At 42.4% G+C, this 19,156-nt stretch overlaps 1 long non-coding RNA gene across 1 annotated transcript in view; it reads left to right on the top strand.

Annotated features, from left to right (window-relative positions):
- The window catches only part of LOC144785340 (uncharacterized), a 4,610,862-nt gene that overhangs the window by 817,318 nt on the left and 3,774,388 nt on the right, over positions 1 to 19,156 (top strand). The window contains exon 3 of the long non-coding RNA XR_013601832.1: positions 13,985 to 14,033. This is a non-coding gene — a long non-coding RNA (uncharacterized LOC144785340). The remainder of the gene's footprint in view (positions 1 to 13,984; positions 14,034 to 19,156) is intronic.

Here is a 19,156-nt window from a genome sequence, read left to right as displayed (position 1 = left end):
CCTCAGAGATTGTTGAGAAGGAATTCCAGTGGCTTGTCTTTAGAGACGGAAATTGGGAGATGCACAGGGCAACTTCTGAGGAAGGAATGCAGTCCCCACATCGCATGATTGTTAGACATTGCAACTATGCAACTATGAAGAATCGTGTTTGAAGAAGTTGAGTGGGAAGATGTGGAGTTAGTTTTACCGATTTAGACAGCTGTCCACGACCATTAATTGAGAACTGTTTAACCCCTTCGATGCTTGTGACGGAACGGTTCCGTCATGAGCGCCGGTTGGGCTGTGCTTATGACGGAACCGTTCCGTCACGGCCACGCCTGTTTTTTAGAACCTTCAGCACAGCGCGAAAATTCGCGCCGCGCTGAAGGTGTTAAATGGTCAAATTGTTCTTCAAACATCTTCTATGATATAGGGTCTCCTGCCTCAAGATGTCTTATGGTTTGACAAGCCGAAACAGTAACATCCCGTGAAGTGACTGGTGGTCCACTGTAACCCTCCATGCAGTGCAGAAGATTCAGGGCTCACCAGTGAGCGCGCCAGTTGTGGGTACATTGTAAATTGATAAGTGCAAGGGACAGTTTAGGAACTTACATGATTGAGTGTCATTTCTGTGCCTTTTTTGAGGATTGGATTTGGAAGCTATACGAGAGAAGAAAATTCGACAAACTGTAGGTCATAATAACTTTATTTGATCAAAAATGATAATGAGAAGTTTGTAGAATGCCCTCTAAGATCACAGATCTTTTCTCCGACTTTGACAGCCGTGTCACATATGACAGAAGGAAAGACAAACAAGCAACACCAAAAAAAACGTGGGAAAGCATTCTATTCTTATTGTCAGGGCAGGAGTCGGGAGTCCACGCGGGTGGACTGAGTCCCCCCACTTCTTTCACAGGGTGGATGCCGTCCATTCTGCTAAGAAGTTGGGCCCCACTAAAAATTATGCTGAATTCGTCCCGGTGTAATTTCCAAACACCGGGACACATTCAGCAGTGCCGTTGTTGTCTGCTTTCCATCACAACAACCTGCAGGCGGGGATGGGGCTCTCTTATTTCTGACTCCTGCTAGCCCTTAACAAATGCTGAGTCTCAGGAGTCATCAGGCCTCCTTTTGTTGGAGTTTCCTGGCTGACAGCAGTCAGGAGCCTCACACCTGAAGAAAATGCAGCAGAGGGGAAACAAAGGCTCACACCTTGTTAGCACTTCACACATACTTAAGAAAGGCAGCTTTTTACTTAGTTCAGGCTCTGTTTACGAGATATGCATGCTCTGTTAGAACGTCAGATGCGTTGATCTTTCCCAGTATTCCACAAAATAAATAGCATTTATATACGCTTACAGGCGTTGTAATAATTTAAATATCACTATTTCTTTTAAAGCACCATGGCTATAGAAAGTTTAACGCTGACAAAAGGTAACATTGTTTTATGTGTAGCGCACAAAAGTGTGAATCCTCTGCCTGAATCAGGAGGGTTTGCAAGTATAATCGAAATGTGCTCAAATGTACTCATGATGATTCCCCTGCTAAACATATATGTGAGGGCTTCAGATCTGATATGACTGCTTGTGATGCCAGGTCCTGTGATGACACCGTGATGTCACACGCTGCGATGCCATGCACTGCGATGCCACTTCCATACTGATTAACTAGGTTAGTCCCCCCACTTCTTTTTTCAGGACTTGCACCCTGCTTATTGTTGACCAATTGATAACATTGCCAGCAAGGTGCATGATGCTCTTGTGAGCTGCATTAATTCACATAGTTTATGGTACGTCCGGAATCGATGTGGCAATCAGATTCATTCGAGGATGAAAACATTCCCACACAAAAGTCGTTGCGCGAAGTAAGAAAGTTGATTTTGTTTTAGAAGCGCTTTGCTGCCATCTCCTGGCAAGACTTTAATAGTGCAAAACGAACCTGTATATATTTGCTTGAATGCAATGGTGTAACTAATTGACGTGATACACTAATCTGTTATAGGACTTCCGTAACATTGGCTCAATTGAACGGTGCCATGGATTATCAAAGGGAAGAAGCAGTTCACCCTTCCCAAAACTAGGCAGTTGGTACCTAGTGATGCAGCAATGATGGCCAGCTCGGCCAAGATGTTGGTTGTCGTCCCATGTGATGGTATTTTGCAGCATAAAAATAAAACATTTACAAAAAGATTCAGGGGATTATTTACAAGCCCATTACGCCGACGGTGCGTCATTTTTCACATGGAAAATGTGACGTATCGGTGGCGCAAAGGGCTTGTAAATAGGTCACTCAATGCATTTTGCTTTCCTGGTGATATACTGCAGCATAATATGGGACTGGACAAAAAGATGTGTTCAACTGTTGCCATTAGTGCACGTGCATATCCAACATAAAATAAGGACCCGACTCACATAGCCCTTTACAAGCCCTGAAGAACTTGTATATTCAAATGGCTTGATTTAGAATTCTAGGGCCTCATTTATGAGGCTATGCGTCACTTTTGCGCAGCTGGTGCGTCACTTTTTGTGACGCACCAGTGGCGTAAAAAATGCGCCTGGTTGCGCCATATATACAAAGTGATGCATCTAGGTAGATGCGTCACTTTGTAAACCCTTGCGCCACATTATACCTGCGCCTGATATAATGTATGCAAGGGGGCGTATTGACGCAAGAAAGGGTCGTAGAAGTGACGCTGTGAAATCTATGTGATTTCACTGCGCCACTTCTAGGACACAAATGCGTCAAATTCTTACGCCAGCCTCACAGCAGGCGTAAGACTGACGCAGGCCCTTTCACATGGGGATTGCCCCATGTGAAAGGATACATTGCTGGAGTTGCGTCACTTTTGTGACACACTCCAGCAATGCGCCACTTTTGCGCCATACAGATACGTCAGAAATACTGACGTATCTGTAACTCCTTGTGCAATGATGCGTCATACTGTAAATATGACGCATCATTGGTGGTGCAAGGAGGGCGCAGTGAAAAGTGACGCATCGCTGTTTTCACGCAGCAATGCGTCACTTTTCATAAATGAGGCCCCTAGAGTTTTGGAATTCACAAAATGTGACTTTGCGCCCGTGAGGATATCTGGTATTGCGTCATATAACATTACATTAGTGCAATACTATGCATTAGTACGCCTTCCGCCACTGACAGAAAGTTGGTGTTCTGGGGCGGAATACCTTGGATTGTTTGTGCGCACCAACACATTTGTGAGTTTGTGTGTATTCGGAAACATCTCGGCCAGTTATTCCGCACATAAACCGTCAGGTTTAGACCTCTCAAAGGCAAGATTCAAGCAGTTTCAGCGGAGAAACAGAAGGGTACTCCTGCAAAACTGCTCGGCGTGTATGAGAAGTAGTTTATCTCGAGGGAGAGGTTGTATTCCCAAAATGAAAGTGTATGTACGCTAATCCATAGGCATGTTCACCTGCACATTATGTAAAATATGGAGACACAACTGCCTCCACATGGACATAATTGGGATTACACAGATGCTTTCAAGAAAACACCGGCTGCCTTGGCGAATTCTTTAACATTTGCAAATCTGCATTCAAATAAGGGAGTACACTTACTCATGGTTGTAGCAATCAGTAGAACAGGTGCAGTCCCACGCAGACAACGGGTGTGAGTAGTCCAGTGCACTCGAGTCCAGGATACTTTTTACTACCTTCCCACGGGGTAGGTGCATGTCTAAATTCCATACTTTAGTGCCCCTGGCACCCTTGTAACGTCACTAAACCTAAGGGTGCAGAATTGCATAGATTTTTCTTAGAATGTGGATTTCGGTCTTAAAGGCAAGACAGGCCAGGCAGAACATCTGATACAAAGCCATAACTAAACTTATATCATCTTGTTTATATGCACCTAAAGCCATTCCCAATTCCTTATTTCCAACCCAGTTCCCACTCTTTGAGAAAAAAGACAGAATGGAGGGGATATATTTTACCTTTGTTGAGAGGGAAACAATTTACTCAATTTAGACGTGCATTAACCTTTTAACAAATGCTAAGAGGGAGGCGTAAGACTTAGACAGAAACGAGACACAGAATTATAATGATAATAGCATTCTATAAGACAGAAACAAGGTACGCAATCATAATGATAATAGAAGTCTATTTGTGATTAATGGTGGATGTTTTAAGGATTTTATACATTTTTGAAAGTTTTAAACATCTTTGTTAGCTATCTGATTGCATTCTCTTTTATGAGGGTAGTTCTTATTATGAATTTAGGAGAGGACTGTGTATTATGTTAACATTGAATGGGAAATATTGTATTGATTCAATACAAGCTTTTTTTATTGATAGTGTTTTTTATCATTTTAAATAACCCAATAAAGTCTATTTAATGATGATGATGACTGGACCCGCTATGTGGGAGAGACCAGAGGATGTGGATGGAATAATGAGACATTCTGCAGCCTCCAAACTGACGTTTAATGGTGGTGCAGGCTTTCTTTTGCCTTAATCCCTAAATTTTTGCTAAACTGAGACATTGGTTTTGGCAGAAAAGAGTATTGTTCTTTGTACGGGTCTCCTAGAAGGAGATTTGTGACCTATCATAGATGTTATCTAAAGCCAGAGTTTGCCCTGACTCAGTTCTCAGATGAAGCTTGAGAGTCATTTAAGAAATGTACAATGCTGAAGAGCGAGGCTGCTGGAAGATTGGAGCAGACGTATACTGATCCATACTCTAGGTGTATGTTGACAGCTTACTGCTCAGAGCATGTTGGTTGCCACCACTGATCAATATCTCTCTCTCAGAAGATGAGCAGTGGTCCTTCCACTGTAGCCCTTGGGAAGGACCTTCAAGGTGCACAATTAAAGGTAAGCAAAATCTGATTTGGGACAGATCCAACAAAGCAATCAGGAATGGTGAAGCCAGGGAAGAATCAGTTAAGGGCCACATCATGTTTCTTCTCGTAAATGAGGCTACCAGTCGCAACTACAGGAGTTTTTATTTTTGCCCTAAAGTCAAATTTTAAAGAATGTGAACCTAAGTAGCATGGTATGAAGATTGTACTTGAGGGCCATTTTTTAATCAAAGAAGTTAATTCTGATTCCACTCTACCTGTGCTTCCTCATATGAGCACTGCCATAACAGGAGAACCTCAAGATAATCAAATCAGGGTCACCTCTCGACCCAGCTCCTCCAGATATTTTATGAAAAGAAAAGGAGGAAACACCATCCTAATTCAACTAAACGACCTCCTCAATCAGTCTTTAGACAGCAGCACGGTCCCCCTGGCATGGAAACACGAGGTGGTCACACCCCTCCTAAAACAAAACACCACAACCTTCTCCTGGTGGAGAACTTACCTCCCCATCTCACTTCTTCCTGGGGTAAGCAGGATCCTTGAAAAGCATGTTGACCAACATCTATCTGCCTTCCTGGAAACGCATGCCATCCTGCAACCAACTCAAATGGTTTAGACCCAGTAGTAGCACCGCAACCACCCTCATAGAGGCAACAGAAGAGTTAAGGGCCACTCTGGACCAGGGCGGCTCAGTTGCAATGAATTTCCTTGACCTGAGCACGGCCTTTGACACGGTACAACACCCAGTCCTGATCCAAAGACTAAAGGAGTCTGGAATAGGTGGAGTCACCCACAAATGGCTAACTATCTTCCTAGCAAAACAAGGAGATGATGGACGGAACACTGAAACTTTTCAGACACTCACCCCCAGTCACATATCTGTGTTGAATGCATCATCGTTCTTTAGCTCACTTTGCCACCCCAGTTCAGACCCAGCCATATGCAAATCAGTTTTGACTCTGTGCCTCATGGGAACAGTCCGGTACAAAAGTAGGTGGTGGGAACAGTCCAGTCCGAAGTGTAGATGATCAGCAATTGTCATGGCTTCAATTAGGAGTAAGATGAGGGAATTAATTATAATCGTAAACAAGCGGTAATCAATTACAGATTGGTTGCCTGATCGGCTGAGTTGAGAGCGGGTGCTCAGCATGGACAGAACAGTCGAGTGAGGCAACGGTGCCTTGAGCCGAGGGAATCCTCATGTCTGACTCTTTCATTTAGAGCAGAGTGGATATATTTTGCTCTGGTACAAAAGTTGGTCGCAGAAACTAAGGGCCAGATGCAGGTAAATATCATTTACAGATTCTAAAATAAGGAATTTTACGGATTCGGTATTTTAGAATTGGTAAATGGTATGTAGCTAATGATTTGGTAAATTTTACTGAATCGGCAACATTCGGTATATACCAATTCGGTATTTACCGATTCGGTATTCCCCATTCATTCCTATGGGCCTGGAGGCCCATAGGAATGAATGAGAATTACCGATTCGGTAAATACCAAATCAGTAATAGGGGGTAAACTTACAAGGGTGGCAGGGTGTCACATTGACACCCTGTTGCACCCCTGAATAGTGCATGGGTACAAATGTGGCACACGTATGTCTGCCACATAGCACTGTTAAAAAAGCACAAAATTGCTTTTTTAACGGTTTTCGTTATTTACCACCAACTTGTAGTTGGTGGTAAATAACGAATCCTTAAATGTGCAAAGCACTCACTTGAATGCTTCCTACATTAAGGATTCGGTAATTTACCAGATCTGTATGTTAAGAAAACGGTAATTTACCGATTCCTTAAGTTACTGATTAGGTAAAATACTGAATCCTACAATCATGTCACCTACATTCCAAATGCCAAATACCGGTCGGTAACGGCCGAAATTCGGTAATTTCGGCCGTTACCGACCGGTATTGGGCGACCTACATCTGGCCCTAAATGAGCCAGAGCACTTAGGGAAGACCTAGATAGCAACGAGGAACACATCCATGTTCTTTATCATCAGCAATAAGCAGACAAAGCACGCAGTACAGCACACCTGCTGCACACTGATTAACCCAGATATGGGAGCTGCCCACTCATCCACAGTCGACCCCCAGCTTCCATTATCCAACAGTGGCATAAAATAGGACTTCGCAACCCCCCCATGGTGCGGTGGTCCCGAGCTCCAGAGGGGCCCTCAGCACAGTCCCTTCTTCCTGGGCGCTCCTGGTTGAGTCTAGAGGGGGACCCCTCCATGTACCTTGCAGGGGACCCCCTTAAGTTTTGTTACACCACTGTTATCCAGTTAGGAATCCTAAATAGTAATGGGGTGGCTAAGCGAGCACTTCAGCTTGGGCCACCTGCTGTCCTGTCTTCACTGTGTCTTTTTTAAATCCCCTTAGTCCTTAGGATTTCTGGTTTGCATCCATACTCAGAACCTGTCGTGCTGGAAGCCTGTCGCTGGTTGTAATTAAATCTCCGGAATTGAAGAAGTTTCCTGACCAAGACTTTACCTATACTGGGTCCTAATCTACAAGATGCTGACAGGAGAATGATGGAATGAATCACCAATTCCTTGAACCTGACGATTCCCAGCACATTATTTAAGCAAAGTACAAAGAAGAAGTCTGCCCCCTGGTACTCCTCCTACTTCAGATCTTTAAATGGAAATGCAAAATTACGTAGAGGGAATGGAGAAAGGACTATAGGTATTCTAAAAAACGCATATTTGGAGACTGTAAGGGCTACCACGTAGAAATGAAACATGCTCAGTCCTCTTACTCTGAAACAGAATCACCAAAGCTAATATTTCCCCGAGGGAAATGTTCAGGAACACTAAAGCTCTACTTGAACCCTCCTCAAATGGTCCTATCTTTGAATCCTCGAAGGACAGATGTAATGCACTGGCTACTTTCTTTGACACCAGAATCTCTGATATCTACTGTTCCTTCCAAAAAGGGCAAGGTAGCTGTGGTCCTACTCCCCCGAGCAGCATTAATGAGAATGTCTCACTTACTATCTCTGATTTCCTTTTTGACCATGGACAAGTTCACTGCCCTTTTTGGGCAAATTACATTTGGGTCCCCCCTTGACCCCGCTCCTCCTAACTTTCTGGGTCAGGGGGCAGAATTAATTTTCACAAGTCTGCTTCAATTGGTGAATCTTTTCTTGGATCTGGGTACTGTCCCGCAACCCTGGAAACACGCCATGATCAAGGCACCTTTTGAGAAGCCTTACCTTGAGCCTTTATGTCCCGGGAATTTCCGCCTAATATCCTTGCTTCCTTGCATCAGTAAAGTGGTCAAGAAACATGTAAACCAACACCTCTCATACTTCCTGGAGATCAACTCGCTATTACACTAGTTGCAAACTCTTTTTTGGCCAAAGCAAAGCACTGAAACTTCTCTCTTGGATGCAGTGGAGGAAGCCAAGAGGAAATTAGATCAAGGGTCTAGGTTCACAGTTGTTCTTTTGGACTTGAGTGCAACCTTTGATACTGTTGACCATCCTACACTGCTGGAACGGATCAGCAGGTCCAGTGTCTGGTAAAGGCCTGGATTGGTTGGGCTCCTTTTTAAAGGAGCGCTCCTTCCAGCTATTCAATAAAGGCTGTTACTCTGAGGTCCACTCAGTCACCTGCGAAGTGCCACAGGGGTCTTCGCTCACCCCACGTTATTCAGCGTGTACCTACAACCCTTGGCTGATATCATTACGCCCGTTGGGATATTGATAGTGTCCTACATGGATGATACCCAGCTGTTTTTTACACTTGCACTGGATTGTGACCCTGCAGGATCCACACTAGACCCTTGTCTGGAACAAGTGGCTACCTGGATGAATTCTTCCTCCCTTAAGCACAATAAATCAAGGGCAGAACTAATGATCCTTGGGAGGAATCCCCCCCAATAGACTCTGGCCTAGCTGGGTTGCCTCAAGACCCTCCCCCCCCCCCCGGTAGCTAGCACAGCCATAAAAAGCTGGGGGGTCTGGCTTGATAAAGCCTTGACAATGCATAGTCAGGCCACTTACCTTGCTGCCAGTTGTTTTGGTATCCTGTGCATGCTGCACAAAATACTGCACATGCTTCCTCAGTTAGCAAGGAGGCTGGTAACTCAGGTCCTGACCCTCTCTCGCAACGGCTATAACAACTCACGGAACTTGGGTGCTCCCATGGCAGTCACCTGGAAATTACAAGTGGTGCAAAACACAGTGGCACATATCTTGGGTATTCCCAGACATGAGTCAGCAAGAAATGGGATGCCTGGGGGTCACCATGTGCTTTATAAATCCTGCTTCTTCATCACCGACCAGTCCTTTCCCTTAATCTTTAAGTGCTATTGCTTTGTTCAACCACTCCTTCCAGGCTGACTTATCTCTCCTTACTTGGGCTTCAAGGGAGAAGAGTAGTGCTCCCCCAGTTGGCACATGCGTAGTACTTCCCCTCACCCCTCCCTCACAAAAAATAGAATTTTGATGAATTTCACGAGGGAGCACCAAGCAGTGAGTACTTTTGAGGCTGCTCCATGGTTTTCATTCTTCGCCTCTTGCCTCCTCCCTGATGCTGGTAGAGCAACAACCATATGCCCATTAACCCCAGCCACCCCTCACATAGACTACTTAACATGAGCCCATTCCTCCCTGGCTTCCCCACCACACCATCAACCCATATATTTGCTAGCCAATATGTCTCTCTCTCATGATCCCTGTACCAGTAAACTGAGTTCTACAAACTCAACTCGAGGCAACGCTACTTCCCCTCTTTCTCTCCGTATTTGCATTATAGTCTGTAAAGATTTGCTATTGATGCATTACAATAATAATTAGCAATATTTAAAATCATGTATCAAAACAGAAGTGTGCTAAGCACACTTTGCTTTTTACATGCTAAAGTGGTGACCATTGGTCTAAGAAATACTGAAGCTGACTAGAACTTTACCAGCAGTTTTTGTTTCACCCACGTTTGTACGATTTGCCTCACTGATGATAGGGTAAAAATGCTATTTATTTTGACTAATGATTACAATTATTTTAAAATATAATTTGCTAGTGCAACTAATTTTACAAATGAAGAAAGGGTAATGTCCACAGTCATCCCAAAGCCAGATTAACAAGCTGATGTCTGCAGCTCGTAATGACTCCTGTTATTAGCTAATTTTGATAATAAGTTGTTTATCAAAATATCAGTGAGCAGGCTGAAGCAGCTGATTCAATTGTTAATTTGACCTTACCAGTCATAATTCCCACTAAGTCACATATATGGGCCAGATGTAGGTAAATAACATTTACCGATTCTAAAATACCGAATTGTACCAATTCGGTATTTTAGAATGGGTAAATGGTATGTAGGTATTAAATCGGTAATTTTTACAGAATCTGTAAAATTCGGTAAACACCGAATCGGTATTCCACAATTTTTCCTATGGGCCTAGGAATGAATGGGGAATACCGATTCGGTAAATACCGAATTGGTAAGGGGGGAAGACCTACAAGGGTTGCACGCCTGAATAGTGCATGGGTGCACATGTGGCACACATACATGCCCTAAGGGCATGTATGTGTGCCACATGGCACTGTTAAAAAAGCACAAAATTGCTTTTTTAACGGTTTTCGTTATTTACCACTAACTTGTAGTTGGTGGTAAATAACGAATCCTTACAGGTGAAAAGAACTCACTTGAGTGCTTCCTACATTTCAGATTCGGTAATTTACCGACTCGAGATTTAAGAATTCGGTAATTTACCGAATTCTTAAATACCGATTCGGTAAATCTGAAATGTAGCCACCTACATCCCTAATGCTTAATACCAGTTGGTATCGGCCGAAATTCGGTAATTTCGGCCGTTACCGACCGGTATTAGGGTTCCTACATCTGGCCTTAAGTGTCACTAAGCATAAGGCAGGTCTTTCCAACTCTACATCACATCAGCTCAGAGATAAAGGAAATGCTGGTCATGCTGGTAACAGAGACGGCATTAATCTCAGCAGAGAGGCCCTTCTTGAAGATGGTACCAGAAAGATTGTGAGTGTCGCAATACTTTCCAAGTGCAAACGGTACAACCACTGGGGTACAATTAGTGGACAGGGAGCACTTGCCGACCTTCTCTGAGGCTTTTTTGAATAGTCCCATAGGATCAGGCATTGAAGCCTGTACCCTATACTGATCTTTGTGGTGAAAATAGTTGTTGGCATCTTTGCTATGAGGATACATACTTCAATGGGGAGTAAAGTCCACACAAACAAAATTTCTAATTAGGTATGAAGAATCGGTCTTGGCAAAATAGTTTCCACATAAAATACACAGGATTGTCATGAAATGTGTGCATGTTATGTTTAGAAATATTTAGCGTACTTTGTGTGATGATTACAGCTAGATTTCGTCCTATGTGTAAAAGACAATGGGGCATATTACCAAGCAATAGCGATAATTATCGCTATTGCTTGGTTAGAGACAAAAATGTATCGCTGAACTGCGCCGATTTTTATCGCAGATAAACCTTGGTATTACCAAGATTTATCGCAAATGCGATAAAAAACGGCCGCAATGCATGAATATCGCTGAAAAGTCAGCGATATTCATGCATTACCGAGCTAATGCTCGTAGCCATGTTATCCACCTCCCATTGGATAACATGGCTAAGAACTGCTCAGGGCAGGTGTTAGCTTTTGGAGATATTCGCGCTTAGCGCGAATATCTCCAAAAGTTGGTAATAGTAGATAGCGATGTTAGCGACTGTTTCCAGTCGCTAACATCTTGGCACGCCCACTTTGCATGTCATTAGTAATAAATATCACTGACATGCAAAGTGGGGCCCAAGATGGTCGCTATCTCTTACTAGCTGTCGCTAACTGGTGTTAGCGACAGCTAGGTAATAAGGAGATCATTTTATCTCCGCTTTCTTGGCTTTTAAAGCCAAAAAAGCGGAGATAAACCCCCTTGATAATATGCCCCATTGTGTGTTGAAGTACCCTACAGCTCAGAAAGTGCTTCTGCTCGATAAGACACAGCTACCAAAAAAACAGTTTAACACGTGGGCCATGACTGCCTGGTTATGGAAGCGATTATTTCTTACGGGCAGACTAGACTCAGTATACTTCCGCAGGTGTGAGGCACTGAGCCTAACCTACGTAACCCCATTAAACAAGTTAGGACCTGGCTATTTTCCCAATGATTATCTATATAGGTAGATTCCCTTGAATACACCTAGAGACTAGTGATGAGTGATGCGATTTATAAATGCTCCAAAATAAATAATATACTTAATATTACCAATAAAGTTGAAAATGGATGATAAGTTATTGACAACTGCATGTCAAATGACTAGGGAGAGTGGTAGATCTCGTCAAGAGGCACGCTTTCCTTCTCTAGTACACTTCAAAAGTGTCATGTAGTAGACTGCTCTCAAAGTTTTTTAATAATTTAGAATTAAGTTGGTTATGGGTATAACACTGCCAATGCTCCCAGAGCAGCAGAAAACGTACACATTACCCGACAAGCTCATTTCTATGCACAGGAGATGTAAAATTGGATCTAATAAACGGCCGATTTAGTCATGATATTCGTACTGGATGTTGTAGCATCAGAGGTTAATATACACATTTCATTCACTGCTTTGCTTTAAGTTTTGGTGTAGTTGAAAAGGGGGCAGGGGGTAGGCAGTGCTAGTTAATGCTGGCATTTACTCTGGGGTTGGTTGTGTTCCCATTAAGTGGGGACATCACCTTGAGGTTCAGGATGTTCCTTTTGCAGCAGGTACCAGGCTGATTTTCATATACCTGGTTGCTTTCTGAGATTCAATGGTGGGCTATAAAAAGATGTGGCCTGGAATGCAACCCAAGTAATTGCCAGTGGTTGATATTAATTCAAATATTCCACCCATCCCCTTTTTTAAATGAATGTGAACCTTAAATGGTAAAGGTATGCCCAGAGATCAGTCCAGTGTTCATTGTATCACAGGAACCAAGCTTTACCTTCATAATGCACCCGGACTATGCCAAACTGGGTTGTGGTTTCTTGTTTTCCTGTTCAGAGGGTACCTGACTTCTCAGTTGTGGCTGGGGTAGGACCAATGCTGATTTGCACATTGCTCGTTCCTGTCTTGAGGTGGCTTGGTGGGCAATAAAAATGGATGAGGATGCAACCTGCTTAATTGCTGGCGGCTGAGATTAATACACGCATCCTGCTTATCAGTTTTTTGTGTTTATCCATATTTACTTCACCATGCTTTATTGACTTGTTAAATATATTAGAGTTAAAAAGAAGGTGTGGAACCTGGTCTTTTTCTCATTAGGCCAACTCTAAACCACACTACTAGTAAATTGAATAATGTTTTCATCTGATGTCTGCCTCTGAATATCTCTTTAAAGACTCTCTTTTGAGGCCAACAAACATGCTAAAAATATATTTCCGAACAATTCTTTTCTTAGTATTTATACCTCTTGAATATGGGGGAATATGATGACGGTAGGACCGCCACCAACAGCTTGCCGGTGGCTGTCCTACCATTGGGACATTGTTATCCGCCCGCCATATTACCATGGTGGGCGGATAGTTGGCAGTTGGAAAGACAGACCACCACACATCCGACGGGCCCCTTGAGCACGTTGGTGAATCGGAGGGGAATCATATCCCTACAACGGTGGCGGTGCCTACCAGGGATTATGATGTTGTCCGTTTCTCTGCCTGCCTTTTCATGGGAGGTAACCCGCCATGAAAAGGCAGGTGGAAAGGTACATTCGGGGCCCCCTTCCCCCCTGGCCCTAAGCTTTAGGTTTTGGGGGCACCTATTGTGCCCCTCTACATATTCCTGCACCATGTGGCATGCACCTCATGGTGCCTGCCACGTAGTGCAGGGATATAGCTTGTGAGCCCTTTTTTCATTGAAGCAGGTGCTGCAGCCAGCAGCAGCCGCAGAAATGCAAATGATAGGCATTGCAACCGTTGTGGTAGTGGTCGCATCGTGATGCCTCTGTCGGAACCGGTCCTGTTTCCGATAGGGTGGCGGGCAGACATAAGTCCACCCGCTATCCTAATCAGCCCATAGTTTCAGTTGTATATGGTACCCTTATCTGCAATTTATCATTAGAGATTTCAAATATTTGTTCTACTGTTTGTTTCAAGCAATTTGCTGCAAAAATGTGAAATCAAAACAACACATGTTTTACAGGAGCATAGTTAACATTGCCCACCTCTGTCTCTTTTCAGAATGTTGATGCTGAGGACAGAATCTGTGTAATCAAAGCCAAGCATCAAGGTAAGCCACCCCTTTTAATTATGGCTTTATTGCGGTTCGTATGTTTTGTGATTTCATAATTTTGACTGCATACTATGGTGTCAAGACTCAAACATATTTGTCTTTTTTTATATTATGCATTATTTAGAATAATTGTCTTTTTAAATAAACTGAATGTTTTAATTTTTAACAAAAATATTTGACAACTCAATTCTGGTACAGAGACACTTAAATATCATACTTTTTAGGTTATATATATCTCAAAATAGCAAATAGAACATTTCAAATACACTTTAAATGTAAAGATTGTAAATTGAAGGGTATAATCAAATTTAGTATCCTTATAATGATTCGGGAGAGCAGCACAAATAGAACAAAATAAATTTAGCATAGACTATTACTGGCTTTAATTAAAGCACTGGTATGCACGTCAAAAAGAGCATGCAATAGAATCAAACATGACAATGTGATGTTCTGGAGTCCAGGATACACATTAAAGTTGCAATTTTTGTATCTTTTTTTGTTTGTGAATGAAATAAATGTTCTTTAATTTGAGTATTTGTGCACTAGTTTCTGTATTTTTGAGTAGGTCTGAGGTTCATATCATAAAATTTGCTAAGAATGTGGGGGCATATTATCAAGGACTGGTGTTAAAATTATCGCCGTTTTATCGGCAGGAAACTGCTGATAAAACGGAGATAATGGGCGTGATAATACGCCCTTGTTAATTCTCATAGAAGCCCATGTTCTGATGTTAACATGGGCTTCTATGGGAATTAACAAGGCCGTATTATCAAGCCCATTATCGCCGTTTTATCGGCAGTTTCCTGCCGATAAAACGGCGATAATTTTAACACCGGTCCTTGATAATATGCCCCGTGGTCCTTATCTTCTTGTAGCGATTCAGTGGGAGTCCATAGAAGTCAAAAGGTTAAGAACTGCATACTTATTTTTAATAGCTGCATTTGATATGAAATTGCCTGACCATCAACACACATTTACACATGTAAATAATATACATATGTAGTATTACTTTGGCACTTCAGTGATAAAATGTACAAAACATTGTTGTAAAGAGTAAACGACGATCAAGTAACAAATATTGATAAATATTGATTTGAGAACGGAAGTATGCACACGTTTGAAGAAGCTCAATCTGCGTACACAGAATGCTTTATTAATGAAAAAATAATGTAACAATATATTTAGAAAAGTTCTAAGCAAGATTATAATCATAAATTATTTCTATGGAATTCATTAGACTCAAGACTAAAGTTAGTTAGCTCACTTGAAACTTACATTGTCTCATTTATTACCATATACTGTAAAGTAATTACATTGTAGTCCCCTGCAGTTTAAATATGTTAATGTTTCCATTTTTTTGATGGTTGTTAAAATAAGATGTTACAATATTTAAGATCAAGACAAGAATACCCATTCTCCTAATTAGTTGAAAAATTGCTGGAGCTTGTTTTTGGGTGTCAGCAGTTAGAAAAGCATTTATTGTCCCAGTTCTTCTATTTACAGATTTTCTATTCTTGGAACTGTGACATAAATGCGCCCATTAACTTTGAAAAACGTTTTCATGATAGTACCAACAAATTCATATTAGCACATTATAATGGAATTGAAGTTATTTCTGTGAATTAATTTTAATTGTATTACAAAATCAGTTCCCTTAAGTAAAATGTTTACTGTAGGTGTTGTAGCAATTACATTTTTCCGTTAATTTCCAATGTGGAGCACCTTGGCAATTAACAGAAAAATGTAATTGCTACAACACCCCTATTATATCTCATGTTTTATTTTCCTTTCTCTTCTGTCTGTTTTAGGCTTTCATTTTAAGTCTTTTTACAATTGGCACAAGATAGATTATTCCTTTTCCCTTCTCCGCGTCCCCCTCCCCCCTCCACCCCGTTGGTACTTCCCTTCAGTTAGGCTTCAGTGTACCTTAGAACAATGGAACCTTGTGGTTCTGTGAAGGGAGCCTGCAGTGGAACGTTGTGGAGCGCAGGCTGTGAACAAGCAGGAACGGAGAATTTGTAGAGTGGATAGAGGAGACTAATACATATTGGAACTCAAAGATTCTTCTTTTTAACACTGGTTACGAGGGTTTATTTCTTTTTCCCTACTATCCTCTTCCTATACGTTTCTTATTACTGTCTGGTTTTACTAATTTAACTATTTAACAGGGTGATTCGGTAATCTGCAAAACATCGATAGATAAAATAGTGTGTAAATTATGTATCCAAATTTAACTAGTACATTTGCTTTATGAACAAAGGCATTAACCAATGTTGTGCGGAGATCTCTAGTTTATTTGTGAAATCCATTCTACAAACTTTACAGTATTGAATATTAGTTTTGTGGCATTGAAGTTATGCTTACATGCTGGTAATCAAAAGGGAGAAACCAGGAGCTTTTTAGTAGGTCATGCACAATGCTCCTAAAAAAGTACGTAAGTGAAAAAAATGTGCAGTTTCGATGGGAAGGGGGGAGTGTACAGGTCTCGTATGGACTGCCCTCACATACCCGAAGGATGTCATGCTTCATCATTGGGCTGTGCTCCTCATCGAGCCGGCGTTGCAATGCCCGACGGGCACCCGCAAAGGGGTGTTGAGGGTATGTGGTCAGGGTAGTGAAGTGAGTGTGAATCGTGAATTGAAATAGAATTAGTGCTGCCCAGTATGGAAAAATGCTATTCTTGGGATGTACTAACCTAACTAAGAATGCGTGAGCCCTGTCTGGAGCCAATGATCCTACAGGGTGTAGTAAGTATAAATGGTCGACATGTTTCTCGCCTTCTGCCCCTAATGGGTCAATCGGTAATTCTTCAAGACCGGTGTCTAAAAGGAGTATAGTTATCCTAACTCTAACACTACCGCAGAGCCAGTGCTCAGTACCGTCTTGTCACCAGCATAGCTTTGGGTGTTCCAGGACTGAAAACCTGGACTGTTGAGACCTGAAAAGGATGAGGTGGGATAAAAACTATTACAGTTCCCATACTTCCAGAACTGGGTCTGGATAGCAACATAATCCACCAATGGTGCAGTGATTACATGTGGTTACTTGTTGCTGCCGGGGGAGGCTGGTGGTGGATAAAATAAACCATTGGTTAGTTAAAAACAAATATGGCTCGGTGCACATCTCAGAGTACTGAATAGCAAGACGCTTGGATTACATACACCCGAACCAGATGAAAAATGTATGGAAGAGTGCACATGTTTGGCAATGTGATCATATGGGATGATGTAATACTCTCACAAAGACATACCTAGTGCCGTTAGGTAAGTGACAAAGGGCCCGTCACCAAGGGTTAATGGTATCTGTAGTTTCACTAAGAACTTGAGGCAAGACTCAGCGTGTTTCTTATGTACCCCCAGTAATCTAGTTTGTTAGGTGTGCAATTCCCCCACATGCCGGCGCAGTTATTAGGTTCAACAAAGTGAATACTTAACACCGGTATGGTGTTGGCAGCTTTATCGTAGCTGTGCACATCGCATACCATTTGAGCATGATCACACACAACCACTCACCCCTTGTAATGAGGTCAAATACTGACCGGATTGCCAAAAGAGAACCTCGTTGCTTGATTCTGAAAAATACAATTAACACAGGCAAACAAAGTCTTGCCAGCCTCTTGTTAAATCACTGGCCTGTGGTCGCATTTAGGTCAGTACTCACGTTATGGTGGCACGCAACTAGCGGTGGTCCCATGGCTCTGCCTTCCAGCGCTGAGATTAGGTGTGTTTCGTCATCGCGTACTAGCGAAAAACACTAGAACGTGATGGAGGGCGGCCATCTTGGGAGTTTCAATAGAGCTTTATTGAGAGGCTATTGTGTGTAGCACTGCTCAAATTAAATTACATATGAAAGTCGCCTGCTATTAAAAAGGTGGTGTGTGTTGTTCAAAATTTTTGGGGACAGGGATCTAATGGGGCGCAGAGGCAAGCATCAATTAAAATTATAGAGTATTGTGATGTCCTGTGCTAAGTGCTCAACAGTGTAGTTGTCAGCAAGAAGCTGGTATGGATAGGGGGACTGGTTTGATAAAAGTAATCAATGATGGTGCCATTCAGACAGTACAGGCAACAGTAAAGAGAGATGTTAATGCAACAGCTGTGGTGTTTCTGGGTGGAGTGTTACCAAAAGTAGTTAGGTGTTATTGAATACCACCCATGGGATGTCGTCATTGAGGCCCCCAGTGTGGCTCGAAATTCTGAAAATCCATTCTTGCTCTTTTCTAAAGAGGGCTTCCTTGCTGATTGGAGGATGTGATTCCAAAATGGTCCAAAGTATGTTGTTAGCAGTGTGGTTTACTTTTGTAAAGTGGGCGCACATCTTTGTGTTGTTTTTCCTGCACCTGATGTTGCTACGATGTTTTGTGATTCTGGTTTTTACAGGGCAAGTTGACATTTCCACATACATGAGGTCACAAGGCCATTTGATTAGGTAAACACAATTGCGGGTGTTGCAATTGGTGTGTTTTGTTTGGTGGCAGGTGAAGGTGTCTGAGAGAGTGACAGTTTTCCTTGTCTTAGTAAGGGGACAGGCTATGCACTGACCACATTGGTAGTGGCCTGTGACTGGCAGTAAGTCCCATAGTTGGTTTCTCATGGGTGGCTTTTTCTTGGGTCTCGTTCAAATGAGTACGTTTTTCAGATTGTTAGTTCTTTTGAAGGCGAATCTCGCGGGATCAGCTGTAAAGTCTCCTATATTAAGGATCCTCCAATGTTTGTTTATGATCCTTTTGATCATGTTAGATTCAGGGGTGTATGTGGTGACAAACGTGATTTGTTTTGTGTCCGTTTTGGTCTTAGTTTCTAAAAGTGCCTCCCTGTTTGCATTGCGTGCCCTCTTACAGGCCATATGGATAGTTTTCGTTGGGTATTCCCGTCTAGCCAGATGGGATGTCAGCTCTGTACTTTAAAATCCTTCAGGTTGCTGTAATTATGTCGAAGTCTCAAATATTGTCCATATGGCAGGTTATCACGTATTGCCTTAGGATGGAAACTACTGAAGAGTAGGGGGCTATGACTGTCGGTCGGTTTTCTTTAAGTCCTTGTTACCAGTCTGTGGTGGTACGATTTATTAAGAGATCCAAGAATGGTATTTCGCATTCTGAGATGTTGGCAGTAAAGCGA

Source organism: Lissotriton helveticus, chromosome 10 (assembly GCF_964261635.1).
Source record: "Lissotriton helveticus chromosome 10, aLisHel1.1, whole genome shotgun sequence".
Lineage (NCBI taxonomy): Eukaryota > Metazoa > Chordata > Amphibia > Caudata > Salamandridae > Lissotriton > Lissotriton helveticus.
The sequence above is the reverse complement of the archived record's forward strand: the minus strand, read 5'-3'. Positions and strand labels throughout refer to the sequence as shown.